Source organism: Globicephala melas, chromosome 14 (genome assembly GCF_963455315.2).
Source record: "Globicephala melas chromosome 14, mGloMel1.2, whole genome shotgun sequence".
Lineage (NCBI taxonomy): Eukaryota > Metazoa > Chordata > Mammalia > Artiodactyla > Delphinidae > Globicephala > Globicephala melas.
The window spans coordinates 15,707,660-15,723,171 of NC_083327.1; the positions used below are offsets into that span (position 1 = coordinate 15,707,660).

The following is a 15,512-nucleotide window of genomic DNA, read 5'->3' on the forward strand; positions in this document are numbered from 1 at the left end:
TTTGTATAAAAGAATAGTGGAGGCCTAAAATAATATTAAGTTCCAAAAAAAGTTATTTCCCCTTTTTTGCTTGGGTGCAAGAGTGGAAGACTGCGTCGGTATGATATGCAGTTGAGCTAGGCTGACTCTGAGCACTGGCTTCGTGTGTTTTGAGGAAAGATCTAGACTTTCTTCTCAGGATAGCTTAGGGTCTGAGCACTGGTGAGATTAGGGAGTTCTCTTTGTGCCTTAGAACTGAGCCGCCATCTCTCTGTACCATGAATGATAACTCTCTGTTTCACAACTCAGCTGCCAACTTTTTGGATTCACTGGGAAGAAGTCTTTTCTCTCTGGCATCATCCCTGGATTCCAACTCTGGAGATCTCTTTCCACCCTGACTCCCATTCTTCAGCCTTATTAGGTCAGCAATTTTACATTCCATGAAAGACGGGTCTCAAACCTTTCCTTCCTGTCCTGCCCCAGCCTATGTGGCTGAGAGAGCTGCGTGTCTCAGCTTTCCTACCAATCGTCCTCTTCCCCTCTAGTGGGTGCTGTCTACTTAGAGGAGGCTCTGTGTACCTCAGGGGTACCTCTCTCAGCTCTCCTGACTTATCCCCAGCTTTATGGCATAGTACTCTCAAGCACTAGGTGAAGATTTGTGGGAAATATTTGGTGGGTGGGTGCAGATTTGCTCTGTGGTTTAGGCCCCTTGGAAATCTAATCCCTCGCGCCAGCCTACACACAGCCATTAAAAATTTATTAAAAGTTTAGCTGGTTTCTCCTTAACCCCTTCTATGGCTTGTACCTCCTCCTCCGCTACTTCGCTTGAAAAGAGAACAGATATGGAACTCTTCTTTCTTGTGAAGAGCTTGTCATTTTTCTGGAAATCAGTTTATTAAGGTTTCATCACATCCTCAGCTTTCTGAAGGATTAAGAAAAGAACTATGTGTTTTTGAAGGTTATCCAGGTTCTTTTGGTTGTTAGGATGAAAACAAGGATTTCCTGTGACTTTCTATATCATAACCAGAAGTAAAGGTCCCATGAATCTTTTTATATCCCCTTAGTAACACATTTAAGATTCTGAGATGTGAAATAATTGCTATTCAAGAAAAGAATTCTCTTATACGTGAAATGCTTCCTTGTACAATCATTTTCTTAGATAGCAAGTTGATTTTTTTCTTTTTTTTTTTAGTTTAAAAGACGAATGGTGATAGAATATTAGATTAGGTGAAGTGAAATTTCAAATTTACTATTTCTTTGACCCATGGTTGACCTTCAGATGGATACCTACATCATTACCTACCTCTCTTATTTCAGAGAATAAGATGACCTGTCCAATTTAAGATTTTTAAAGAAGAAAGTTCCAAAGCTTTCCCTCCAAATCGGTACTTATTCTACTGCTTTTCTCACTGCACTGTCAGAAATTATAGGTATTTGACCTTATTACTTTCTGGCTTTTGGAAGTGGAACCTCAGTCTTAATAAGAGAACTAGGTGGAGAAAGAAACTGGTTTACATATTCTTTTCCCTTCTCCAAATATATCATGCTGTTTATTTCTGGAGAATGTAATCTCCCTCTATATCTCTTACAGTCTTCTTATAGTCATGGTACCCAGTCACTATGCAAAAAGACAAATTTACTCCAGTTAAGGTGTGAAATGGGTGGCAAATTGTTTCTCGAGCTTCATGGGCAGAGCACAAACGTATACATTTAAGATTGTCCTGTGAGCTTCCTGATAACCCTCTGATCAAGTTTCCACGCTATGTTCAGTGGATCCCTGTTACCTAATGAACAACGTCTCAACTAGTCAGCCTGTCATTAAAGGATCTACATATTTTTATACTGCCTGCCTTTCTAGCCTTTTCAACTTCCACAAGCCCCTTATATTCTGGTCCTATCAATCCTTTTACTATTCGCTAAACATGAGGATGAACCTTGATGGGTGAAGAAACACCAGACTTAGCGTAGGAAAACGAAGTTGGGGAATTTATATAACCTTGACAAGTTTCTAAACCTGCTTAGACCTAATATTGTTATATCCTTGTCCATACGAGGAAAAGGCTAGAATTGAGGATATCAAAGTTCTCTTCAAATGCTAACATTTTTTAGTTAAGTGCCTTTTTGCTGTTCCAACTTTATTTCATTTATTTACATTTTGATATTGAAATAGTCCAAATAAGAGGCATTGGCATAATTACCTTAGGAAAGAATTGCCCAAGGTAAGATAGTATCATGGGTAAATATGTCTTGAAATACTCAATGGTTCAACTTAGAAATCTAATTATTTAAATTTATTTTAATAGGAATGCAATACAACATTTGTTTCTTATTGGTTTGGAGGTTAATAAACTGCAACAAAACCATTTTTAAAATTTAAGTTCTCAACTTTAGTTATGCTTTTAAAGAAAAGACATGAAGAGAAACATTGACTTTGTTTATAATAACACTTGGTACATGATTCCACCTGGATTACAGGACTTTTCACCATATTTCCATATTGAGGGAGTGCATACAAACTGTTTCCAGAAGTTTCTCATCCTCCAGTCTCGCTAAGAAAGTAGCTAGACCATTTGTCAACAAAGGAGAGTGTTTTCTGCTGAGGTAATTTACTAACCAGATGCTGAAATGGTCATTTCATGCCAGGGTACATTCTGCAGCCAGAGACTACACTTCTATTTCAGAGTTTATGACGAATCTTCCATGTTTTTTGAGCATCTCCAGACACTGAGAGTGGTGAGACACTGTTTTTAAACAGATAATATATCTGGATTGGTTCCCCTCAAAGTAGGTCTAGGAGACACCTACCTACTTCACCCAGACACTAAATCTAACACAGGTTTCCTCTTTGGGTCCCTCTTTGCTTTCAGCATCACTCATGCCCACCAATAACAAATGAATGCCTTCAGTTAATTTCTATAAGCCAATTTAGAAGAACTATTACTGGTAATTTAACTGGATATAGAGTGGCTTCTTCTGAAGATGTTCAGAGCCAACAATCTATGGGTTTTGCTTGAAAAGAAATTAAGTCCTTGATCCAAAATTTTGCTTGCATGGGATTCTTTTGGTGCTTTGGCTGTAGTAACAATTTCAGATCACTGAATATCTACTCCACTGAAGTGGTCACCGACTGATGACACCAAGGAGTCAAGTCGTATTCCTTGAACATATGTTATTCATTAATATAACCACAGTCACTTAGAAGTATAGGCATTGACAAAATATTAAATGAAAATGATTTTAGCATTTTCATTGGAAAGGGTTAAATAAATGAAATATGGAATTCCTATTTTTAAGGAGGACCTACAATATACATACTCTGTATGTTCTCCAGTTAGATTTAATCTCATGATAGCCTTGTGAGAGGATCATTCACCTTTTAAGAACAACAGAAATGAGGTACAGAAATACCTAGCTCCTTCCCCAGGTCACTCAACCAGGTCTGACTCTAAAGCCCTGAGCTCTTTTTCAAGACAACTCGAGACTTCCACCTAAGTCATTTCTGTCCCTTAGGAAGTTCCCTTTTAGTTAAACAATTAAAGACACCTCAATTTCATCTGAGAGTTAGGAGAAGGGGTTAAGATGACTCAAAAGCATCAGGAGAGAAAAAAATTATTTTCTTCCAAGACTTCAAATGTCTCTCCTTGAAAATGGTTAACTTTAATCAATTTAAATCAAACAAACACTTCAGTGTTTAAAAAAAAGTAAAAGGCAGTGGAAGGAAGAAAAACTTTTTTTTAATTTAAATAAAACGACAAAGATACAAGAAAGTTACAGAAGTGAGGGATTTGTTCACCCATTTTCTGTGAGCCTCTATTTTTTAAAAAAAGTCTTTTCTTTTTAGTAAAGAAAGATAAGGCAAGGTTAAAGATGCACATCTAAGCAAAGACGGTAGAGTATATGGATGGAATTTAAACTATCTTAGCTATCTAATTCATGGCACTGAGGTAAGAATAAATTGAGCTTTAGTCTGTTTTGAGCTATGGATAAGTGCCCTAAATAAATTTTGGTGAGTATATATTTATGTTTCTCTATTAAATTAGCTCTTATTTCTCTATCTTGGCATATATAGAGATGGGTCCTAATAAAATTAAGAGCTTGACAGAGAAAATAAATAGTTTCATTCATTTACAATTAGGCAAACTCATGATTGACATATGGATTTGTTTATCTTATTAGAGTTATGGACAGAGCTGGACATGAGAAGAACAAGAAAAATCTTCTAGTTTTGTCTACCTGAAGGAATCAAAAACGCATCTCCTAAAAGTCAGAACCAAAAAGACCTAAAAACAATGAACAGAGAGGAGTGAATTAAACACAAATTATAGAAATTCTTAAGCATCCCAGACTTATTTTTTGCTTTAATGGCAAGCAGCAGTGTAGGATATCAGTCCTTTCTACAATCTGGATGTTCCCTAGTTTCAGGTTATGCTATGAAACTGGAAGCTCCCCAGAAGCTGTGGGCACATAGTTTCCCTGGGCAGTGAGGGAGGCATGAGGAGGGATCATTATTCTTTCATGTGCCACTAATATTCACATCACTGGTGTCATTATTCACTGAGTGATGAGTAAGAAGAATCACTTTTTCTCCAACTCATTACACACAGTCTGGCATTGGGAACATTTCATTTTCAACAAGAAAGCAAAGGCCCAGGTGTTACTGAAAATGCAGACATTGTAACTGTGGACATAAATCTAATTGTTCCTATAAGTCTCTTCAATTACTCAATACCAAAAAGAAAAAAGAAAGTGCCATTCTTTGAGCCACAGCTACTATAAACTGTAGATGAAACATACTATCCTCTAAGTTAGGTACAAATTACTGCTTACACTTTCTTTTACAGAAATGTTATATATATATAATTTGTATGTGTGTGTCTGGTATACAACTCATTCTGTGTAAAGGATACAGAAATTGAAGTATTCATGTAAAATTAATTCTATATCCTATATTTGCTCTATATGCGTAGTAAATTGTAACTAACTGCTTAATTTCCTAGAGGCAAATGTAAATCACTATACATACAAGTGGGGCTATTTTATGTTAGTTAGGAAACCATGACCATAGATTCTTCACTGATTTTTTGGAAAGGAATAAGTGGTAGATGAAAAATCCTTTCTAATCGCATTTAATATCCAACCTTAAAATCTCATTGTAGCTCCTCTCTTAACTTGACTAGTTTTAGATAATAAATTAATACATAGGACTTCACAGAGAGAAGCAAACCTTCCATAAGATTTAGTTTTATAAAGAAAAATGAAAATGATAAATTTGTCAATTTAGATGTCCATTTTTCTCCTTTATTCACACTTATATTTAATAGCTAAGGGAAAAAAGAGATGGCTTAAACATGATATGGCAGTAAGCTCATGAAAACAACTTTGAAAAGTATGAAGTAATCTATCATTTACCTCAGAAAAAAATCTAGACATTTTACATTATCAAAAATAACTAAATATATGCCTTTCCTGATTTCTATTACGTTTGCGTAAAATACTGTCCCAATTGTTTCAGTCATGGTGAGAGTGAGGTGTTGTGTGATAGCCGTTGAGACCTGACCACAGTCTAAGATACAACCATTTTTATTATTTATTATTTTTTTTGAGATTCCAGATGTGTCTCAGCTGCTTCTTAAAAAAAATTTTGTTGGAGTATAGTTGCTTTACAATATTGTGTTAGTTTCTACTGTACAGCAAAGTGAATCAGCTATATATACACATATATCCCCTCTTTTTTGGATTTCCTTCCTGTTTAGGTCATCACAGAGCACTGAGTAGAGTTCCCTGTGCTATACAGTAGGTTCTCATTTATATTTTATACATAGTATCAATAGCGTATGTATGTCAATCCCAATCTCCCAATTCACCCCACCACCCCACCCCGGCATCCATAACACTTGTCCTCTGTGTCTGTATCTCCACTTCTGCCTTGAAAATAAGATTGTCTATACCAATTTTTTCAGATTCCACATATACACGTTAATATATGGTATTTGTTTTTCTCTTTCTGACTTACTTTGCTCTGTATGACAGTCTCTAGGTCCATCCATGTCTCTACAAATGACCCAGTTTCGTTCCTTTTTATGGCTGAATAATATTCCATTGTATATATGTACCACATCTTTATCCATTCCTTTGCTGATGGACATTTAGGTTGTTTCCATGTCCTGGCTATTGTAAACAGTGCTGTAATGAAGAGTTACAACCATTTTTAAACTGTGGTTCCTGATCTTGGTTTCTAATTTCCATTTCTCTGAGACTTTTATAAAAATGACCAATGATCAGGCTGCATCCCAACTAACTGAATAATAATTTCTGGTTCTGTATACCAGGCATCAGAATTTCCTATAATGCCCCAGTTTTCTACCTTAAAGCCAGAGCTGAAAAGTCGCACTGTCTTTCAACAATGTAAGAGAACAGCAGCAACGTGGACGGACCTAGAGATTGGCATACTGAATAAAGTAAGTCAGACAGAGAAAGCCAAATGTCATATGATATAACTCATATGTGGAATCTGAAAAAAGAAGGTACAAGTGAACTTATTTACAAAACAGAAGTAGTCACAGATGTAGAAAACAAACTTACGGTTACCAGGAGGTAAGGGGGGAGGGATAAATTGGGAGATTGGGATTGACATATACATACTATTATATATAAAATAGATAACTAATAAGGACCTACTGTTTAGCACAGGGAACTCTACTCAATACTCTGTAATGGCCTACTCAATACTCTCAATACTCTGTATGGGAGAAGAATCTAAGAAAGAGCGGATATATGTACATGTATAACCGATTCACTTTGCTGTACATCTGAAACTAATACAACATTGTAAATCAACTCTACTCCAATAAAAATTTAAAAAAAAAACAACGTAAGGGAACAAAGTTGTTAAAGGGTAAAATACAGAGGAACAACAACAAAAATCCCTCTGACTTGTACAGTGCATTGAGTTCCAACAGTCTTTCAGATAAATGAGGAACTTTTCCATTACTAGCCAATAATAACAGTTGACCATTTTTTCCCCTTAGATTGAGAAGCCATTTAAAGAATTATATTTAGATGGAAGAAATCCAGCAAATAAGCTGCTGCATGTTTAAGTAGCTTCTCCTACACTGCATCCAAGGGTTGGCAAATATATTCATTTATTCATCAAAAACTTTTGTGGGTTTAATGATTATGTGCCAGGAATCATTCCCAGATGGAATCATGGAATTGAGTCAAACATAATCTCTCCATTCAAGTAATTTATAGCGTGAATTGGTGTGTTTATTCAACCTATATAATTAAGTCTTGTTATATACCCAAAACTGTTCTAAGCTCTAGGAAACCTCGGAAAACTGCATAGAAAAAAAAAAAAATTCCTACTCTGTGGAGCTTAGTTTCCAGGGGGAGCAATAAGAAACAAAATAGAAAATATTAGTTGTGAAGAAAATGAAAGCAGTGAAGGAGGATAGGGAATAAGTATAGGAAAAGAGTTACGTACAAGGTCAAATGGGATGGATCGTTGAGAATGGTCTCAGTGAGAATGTGACATTAACTAAACGCCTGGAGGGGAGAAAGTGTAAGCCATGTGATTACAGTTAGTGCCATACATACGAGAGAGTTCTGTTCAGAGTACGTTTGTAAGTCCAATTTGTTCGTAAGTCCAACAAAGTTAGCCTAGGTACCCAACTAACACAATCGGCTATATAGTACTGTACTGTAACAGGTTTATAATACTTTTCACACAAATAATACATAAAATACAAACAAAAAACCAAAACATTTTAATCTTACAGTACAGTACCTTGAAAAGTACCGTGGTACCAGCTACATCACCGCTGGTTTTACACTTGCTTCCAAACATCCTGGGCTTGAAATAAAGATACTGTACTACTGTACTCTATACAGTACTGTACAGTAAAGTACACAAAATCACAACTACTTGTAGAGGACGCACACACACGACAATGTACACCAGACATGTGAACTAACTTAACATGATTGGGCACGCGAATGCACATTCTCATCTTTGAAAGTTCGCAACTGGAAGGTTCTCACGTGGGGGACTTACTGTATTTGGAGAAGAGTTTCAGGTAGAGAAAAAGATAACTGCAGATGCCCAGAGCCGGGAACTTGTCTGAGGAGTCCAATGAAGATCGAGGAGGCCAGGCGCTGAGGCTGGAGCAGAGGGAGAGGAAGATGAGTGTGAGAAGAGAGAGGCCATATGAGGCAAGGCTTTGTCGGGACTGAATGAGCTGGGGAGCCCGGGAAGGGCCTTGAGGAGAGGATGGACAAGATCTGACATTCCACGCATGGTCACTGTGCTGAGGATTGAGTGAAGAGAGCAAACATGGAAGAAGGAGTCCAGGGAGGCTATAGTAAGATTCCAGGGGTGATATGCCCTCTGCAGAAGCATTCTGGAAGTGTAAAGAAAGGGGTGTATGGCTCTACCAAAGAGTGCAGGGGCACCTTCATATAGATTTTGTGTGTCCTGTGAGCCTTCAAATAATGAGTAAGAATAGACCGTCTGGAAAGGAGGAAAAAAACATTCCTCAAAAAGGGGAAATAAACAGAAGTATGAACCATTGCAGTGCATTTAGGTGCTTGCTGTGTATGAGGGTGCAGGAAGCACGGCGTGGGTAAGGAAATTGGGCTGGGAATGGAGAGTGAAGAACCTTGGGTACCATGCTGAGCAGCTGGACTTTATAATATAAGCAAGCAAGGTATGTTGAATGTTTTTAGGTAATCTGGAAACAATGTGTAAGAAACATTAGAACGAGGAGCAGTTGGAGAGAGACACCAACGAGAAGATTCTTGCCACAGGCACTGTCTAGTAGAGAACTCAAATAAGTATTTGCCATTATGGAAAAAGCTCTGACAATAGTGCGTACAGAATGCAAAGGGGTTGGGGGAAGAGGAAAAACGTTAAGTTAAACAGAAGCATCAAGAATGGTTTCATTGGGGCTTCCCTGGTGGCGCAGTGGTTGAGAGTCCGCCTGCCGATGCAGGGGACACGGGTTCGTGCCCCGGTCCGGGAGTATCCCACATACCGCGGAGCGGCTGGGCCCGTGAGCCATGGCCACTGGGCCTGCGCGTCCAGAGCCTGTGCTCCGCAACGGGAGAGGCCACAACAGTGACCGGCCTGCAAAGAATGGCTTCATTGATACTATTTACAACAGCCAAGGCACGGAAGCAACTTAAATGTCCATAGACAGAGGAATGGATAAATGTGGTCACTTATTTGCAGAATCTTAAAAAAAAAAAGCTAAAAATGAACTCATTTACAAAATAGGAACAGACTCACAGACATAGAAAACAAACGTATGGGTACCAAAGGGGAAAGGTTGGGGGGAGGGATAAATTTGGAGATTGGGATTAGCAGATACACACTACTGTGTATAAAACAGATAAACAAGGGATGGCTTCCAGGAAGATGGCGGAAGAGTAAGACGCGGAGATCACCTTCCTCTCCACAGATACACCAGAGATACATCTACACATGGAACAACTCCTACAGGACACCTACTGAATGCTGGCAGAAAACTTCAGACCTCCCAAAAGGCAAGGAACCCCCCCCCCCACGTACCTAGATAGGGCAAAAGAAAAAACAGAGACAAAAGAATAGGGACGGGACCTGCACCAGTGGGAGGGAGCTGTGAAGGAGGAAAAGTTTCCACACACTAGGAAGCCCCTTTGCGGGCGGAGACTGCGGGTGGCGGAGGGGAAAGCTTCGGAGCCGCGAAGGAGAGCACAGCAACAGGGGTGCAGAAGGCAAAGCGGAGAGACTCCCACACAGAGGATCCGTGCCGACCGGCACTCACCAGCCCGAGAGGCTTGTCTGCTCACCCGCCGGGGCGGGCTTCGGTCGGAGCGCAGGGAGAGGACTGGGGTTGGCGGAGTGAACACAGCCTGCAGGGGGTTAGTGCGCCACGGCTAGCCGGGAGGGAGTCCGGGAAAAGGTCTGGACCTGCCGAAGAGGCAAGAGACGTTTTCTTCCCTCTTTGTTTCCTGGTGCGCGAGGAGAGGGGATTAAGAGCACTGCTTAAAGGAGCTCCAGAGACGGGCGCGAGCCGCGGCTAAAAGCGCGGACCCCAGAGACGGGCATGAGACGCTAAGGCTGCTGCTGCTGCCACCAAGAAACCTGTGTGCGAGCACAGGTCACTGTCCACACCCCCCTTCCGGGGAGCCTGTGCAGCCCGCCACTGCCAGAGTCCCGGGATCCAGGGACAACTTACCTGGGAGAACGCATGGCGCGCCTCAGGCTGGTGCAACGTCACGCCGGCCTCTGCCGCCGCAGGCCCGCCCCGCACGCCGTGCCCCTCCCTCCCGCCGGCCTGAGTGAGCCAGAGCCCTCGAATCAGCTGCTCCTTTAACCCCGTCCTGTCTGAGCGAAGAACAGGCGCCCTCGAGCGACCTACACGCAGAGGCGGGGCCAAATCCAAAGCTGAACCCCTGGGAGCTGTGAGAACAAGGAAGAGAAAGGGAAATCTCTCCCAGCAGCCTCAGGAGCAGCGGATTAAAGCTCCACAATCAACCTGATGTACCTGCACCTGTGGAATACCTGAATACACAAGGAATCATCCCAAACTGAGGAGGTGGAACTTGAGAGCAAGATTTATGATTTTTTCCCTTTTCCTCTTTTTGTGAGTGTGTATGTGTATGCTTCTGTGTGAGATTTTGTCTGTATAGCTTTGCTTCCACCATTTGTCCTAGGGTTCTATCCGTCCATTAAAAAAATTTTTTTTCTTAATAATAATTTTTTAATTTTAATAACTTTATTATATTTTATTTTATTTTACTTTATCTTTCTTTCTTTCTTTTTTCCTTCTCTCCTTCCTTCCTCCCTCTCTCCCTCCCTCCCTTCTTTCTTTCTTTCTTTTTTTCTTTCTTTCTACTTCTACTAATTCTTTCTCCCTTTTATTCTGAGCCGTGTAGATGAGAGGCTCTTGGTGCTGCAGCCAGGAGTCAGTGCTGTGTCTCTGAGGTGGGAGAGCCAACTTCAGGACACCGATCCACAAGAGACCTCCCAGGTCCACATAATATCAAAGAGTGAAAATCTCCCAGAGATCTCCATCTCAACACCAGCACCCAGCTTCACTCAACGACCAGCAAGCTACAGTGCTGAACATCCTATGCCAAACAACTAGCAAGACAGGAACACAACCCCACCCATTAGCAGAGAGGCTGCCTAAAATCATAATAAGTCCACAGACACCCCAAAACACACCACCACACGTGGACCTGCCCACCAGAAAGACAAGATCCAGCCTCATCCACCAGAACACAGGCACTAGTCCCCGCCACCAGGAAGCCTACACAACCCACTGAACCAACCTTAGCCACTGGGGACAGACACCAAGCACAACGGGAACTATGAACCTGCAGCCTGCAAAAAGGAGACCCCAAACACAGTAAGATAAGCAAAATGAGAAGACAGAAAAACACACAGCAGATGAAGGAGCAAGATAAAAACCCACCAGACCTAACAAATGAAGATAGGCAGTCTACCTGAAAAAGAATTCAGAATAATGATAGTAAAGATGATCCAAAATCTTGGAAATAGAATAGACAAAATGCAAGAAACATTTAACAAGGACCTAGAAGAACTAAAGAGGAAACAAACAACGATGAACAACACAATAAATGAAATGAAAAATACTCTAGATGGGATCAATAGCAGAATAACTGAGGCAGAAGAATGGATAAGCAACCTGGAAGATAAAATAGTGGAAATAACTACTGCAGACCAGAATAAAGAAAAAAGAATGAAAAGAACTGAGGACAGTCTCAGAGACATCTGGGACAACATTAAATGCACCAACATTCAAATTATAGGGGTTCCAGAAGAAGAAGAGGAAAAGAAAGGGACTGAGAAAATTTTTGAAGACATTATATTTGAAAACTTCCCTATTATGGGAAAGGAAATAGTTAATCAAGTCCTGGAAGCACAGAGAGTCCCATTCAGGATAAATCCAAGGAGAAATATGCCAAAACACATATTAATCAAACTATCAAAAATTAAATACAAAGAAAACATATTAAAAGCAGCAAGGGAAAATCAACAAATAACACACAAGGGAATCCCCATAAGGTTAACACCTGAACTTTCAGCAGAAACTCTGCAAGCCAGAAGGGACTGGCAGGACATATTTAAAGTGATGAAGGAGAAAAACCTGAAACCAAGATTACTCTACCCAGCAAGGATCTCATTCAGATTTGATGGAGAAATTAAAACCTTTACAGACAAGCAAAAGCTGAGACAGTTCAGCACCACCAAACCAGCTTTACAACAAATGCTAAAGGAACTTCTCTAGGCAAGAAACACAAGAGAAGGAAAAGACCTACAATAACGAACCCAAAACAATTAAGAAAATGGGAATAGGAACATACATATCGATAATTACCTTAAATGTAAATGGACTAAATGCTCCCACCAAAAGACAGAGATTGGTTGAACTGATACAAAAACAAGACCCACATATATGCTGTCTACAAGAGACCCACTTTAGACCTAGGGACACATACAGACTGAAAGTGAGGGGATGGAAAAAGATATTCCATGCAAATGGAAATCAGAAGAAAGCTGGAGTAGCAGTTCTCATATCAGACAAAATATACTTTAAAGACTATTACAAGAGACAAAGAAGGACACTACATAATGATCAAGGGATCGATCCAAGAAGAAGATATAACAATTGTAAATATTTATGCACCCAACATAGGAGCACCTCAATACAGAAGGCAAATACTAACAGCCATAAAAGGTGAAATTGACAGTAACACGTTCATAGTAGGGGACTTTAACACCCCACTTTCTCCAATGGACAGATCATCCAAAATGAAAATAAATACGGAAACACAAGCTTTAAATGATACATTAAACAAGATGAACTTAACTGATATTTATAGGACATGCATATATGGTCACCTTATCTTTGATAAAGGAGGCAGGAATATACAGTGGAGAAAGGACAGCCTCTTCAATGAGTGGTGCTGGGAAAACTGGACAGGTACATGTAAAAGTATGAGATTAGATCACTCCCTAACACCATACACAAAAATAAGCTCAAAATGGATTAAAGACCTAAATGTAAGGCCAGAAACTATCAAACTCTTAGAGGAAAACATAGGCAGAACACTCTATGACATAAATCACAGCAAGATCCTTTTTGACCCACCTCCTAGAGAAATGGAAATAAAAGCAAAAATAAACAAATGGGACCTAATGAAACTTAAAAGCTTTTGCACAGTGAAGGAAACCATAAACAAGACCAAAATATAACCCTCAGAATAGAAGATATTTGCAAATGAAGCAACTGACAAAGGATTAATCTCCAAAATTTATAAGCAGCTCATGCAGCTCAATAACAAAAATCAAACAACCAAATCCAAAAATGGGCAGAAGACCTAAATAGACATTCTCCAAAGAAGATAAACAGACTGCCAACAAACACATGAAAGAATGCTCAACTTCAATAATCATTAGAGAAATGCAAATCAAAACTACAATGAGATATCATCTCACACCAGTCAAAATGGCCATCATCAAAAAAATCTAGAAACAATAAATGCTGCAGAGGGTGTGGAGAAAAGGAAACACTCTTGCACTGTTGGTGGGAATGTAAATTGATACAGCCACTGTGGGGAACAGTATGGAGGTTCCTTAAAAAAGTACAAATAGAACTACCATAAGACCCAGCAATCCCACTACTGGGAATATACCCTGAGAAAACCATAATTCAAAAAGAGTCATGTACCAAAATGTTCATTGCAGCTCTATTTACAGTAGCCCGGAGATGGAAACAACCTAAGTGTCCATCATCGGATGAATAGATAAAGAAGATGTGGCACATATATACAATGGAATATTGCTCAGCCATAAAAAGAAATGAAATTGAGCTATCTGTAATGAGGTGGATAGACCTAGGGTGTGTCATACAGAGTGAAGTAAGTCAGAAAGAGAAAGACAAATACCGTATGCTAACACATATATATGGAATTTAAGAAAAAAAAATGTCATGAGGAACCTAGGGGTAAGACAGGAATGAAGACACAGACCTACTAGAGAATGGACTTGAGGATATGGGGAGGGGGAAGGGTAAGCTGTGACAAAGCGAGAGAGAGGCATGGACATATATACACTACCAAACGTAAGGTAGATGACTAGTGGGAGGCGGCCGCGTGGTGCAGGGAGATTAGCTCGGTGCTTTGTGACCGCCTGGAGGGGTGGGATAGGGAGGGTGGGAGGGAGGGAGACGCAAGAGGGAAGAGATATGGGGACATATGTATATGTATAACTGATTCACTTTGTTATAAAGCAGAAACGAACACACCATTGTAAAGCAATTATACTCCAATAAAGATGTAAAAAAATAATAATAAAATAAATAAAATAGATAATCAGGGCTTCCCTGGTGGCGCATGGTTGAGAGTCAGCCTGCCGATGCAGGGGACACGGGTTCGTGCCCGGGTCCGGGAAGATCCCACATTCCGCGGAGCGGCTGGGCCCGTGAGCCATGGCTGCTGAGCCTGCGCGTCCGGAGCCTGTGCTCCGCAACGGGAGAGGCCACAGCAGTGAGGGGCCCGCGTACTGCAAAAAAAAAAAAAAAAAAAGATAATCAACAAGGACCTGCTGTATAGTCCAGGGAACTCTACTCAATATTCTGTAATAACCTACATGGGAAAAGGAATCTGAAAAATAATAGATGCATGTATATGTAAAAATGAATCACTTTGCTGTACACCTGAAACTAACACAACGTTGTAAATCAACTATACTCCAATATAAAATAATTTTTTTAAAATAAATGAACAATAAACAAATAAATAAATTGAACTGAATAACTCTTTAAAAAATGGCTTAATTGAGAAAGGAGTCCTTAAACTGGATCTTGAGAAATCCGTAGATGTTTTTCAGTCATGCAGGATAGAGAGGAATTCCAGGCAGGGAGAGCATCCAAGGCACAGAGACCTGAAAGAACATGGTAGATTAGAGGATGGCAAAGGTGACTGGAGCCCAGGGCATAGGTATAGAAAGGGGGATGAGAGCTTGAGGCAAGGGCAATAATTCCATGCAATTTGGACAGTTTTATAGGCAATGGAGATCCAGTGAAAGATATTAAGTGTGGTTATAATGTGCTTAGGTCTGTACTAGAGAAAGCTGCTTAATGGCAGTGCTTAGGGAGAAAAGAAATTTGGTGACACAAAGAGGAAGGAAAACTGGAGAGTAGATTATCGGAAGAGTCCAGGACAGAAAGAAAGGATTGCATTAGACCAGGAGTAGTTGTATTGAGAAGTAGGGGATGATTTCCAGAAGCATATCAGAGACTAAATCAATTGGATTTGGTGATAAATTCTATGTAGGAAAGTAAGGGAGAGGAAGGAACTTCAACGATACCTAGGGCCTCTCTTGGGCCTCTAGTTTTATGGCTGGACATTTATTAATATAATAAGCAGAGAAAAAGAAGTATGAGGGTGGGAAAGAGTCAGGTTGATTCTGGACCTACTAAATTCTATATGGATCTCTTAGATTTAACTATCTCATAAGCAAC

At 40.0% G+C, this 15,512-nt stretch overlaps 1 long non-coding RNA gene across 1 annotated transcript in view; it reads right to left on the reverse strand.

The window, feature by feature from the left end:
* LOC132593393 (uncharacterized) overlaps positions 1 to 8,195 on the reverse strand; it is a 52,511-nt gene extending 44,316 nt beyond the window's left edge. The window contains exon 1 of the long non-coding RNA XR_009558843.1: positions 8,033 to 8,195. This is a non-coding gene — a long non-coding RNA (uncharacterized lncRNA). The remainder of the gene's footprint in view (positions 1 to 8,032) is intronic.
* Between the last annotated feature and the right edge of the window lie 7,317 nt (positions 8,196 to 15,512).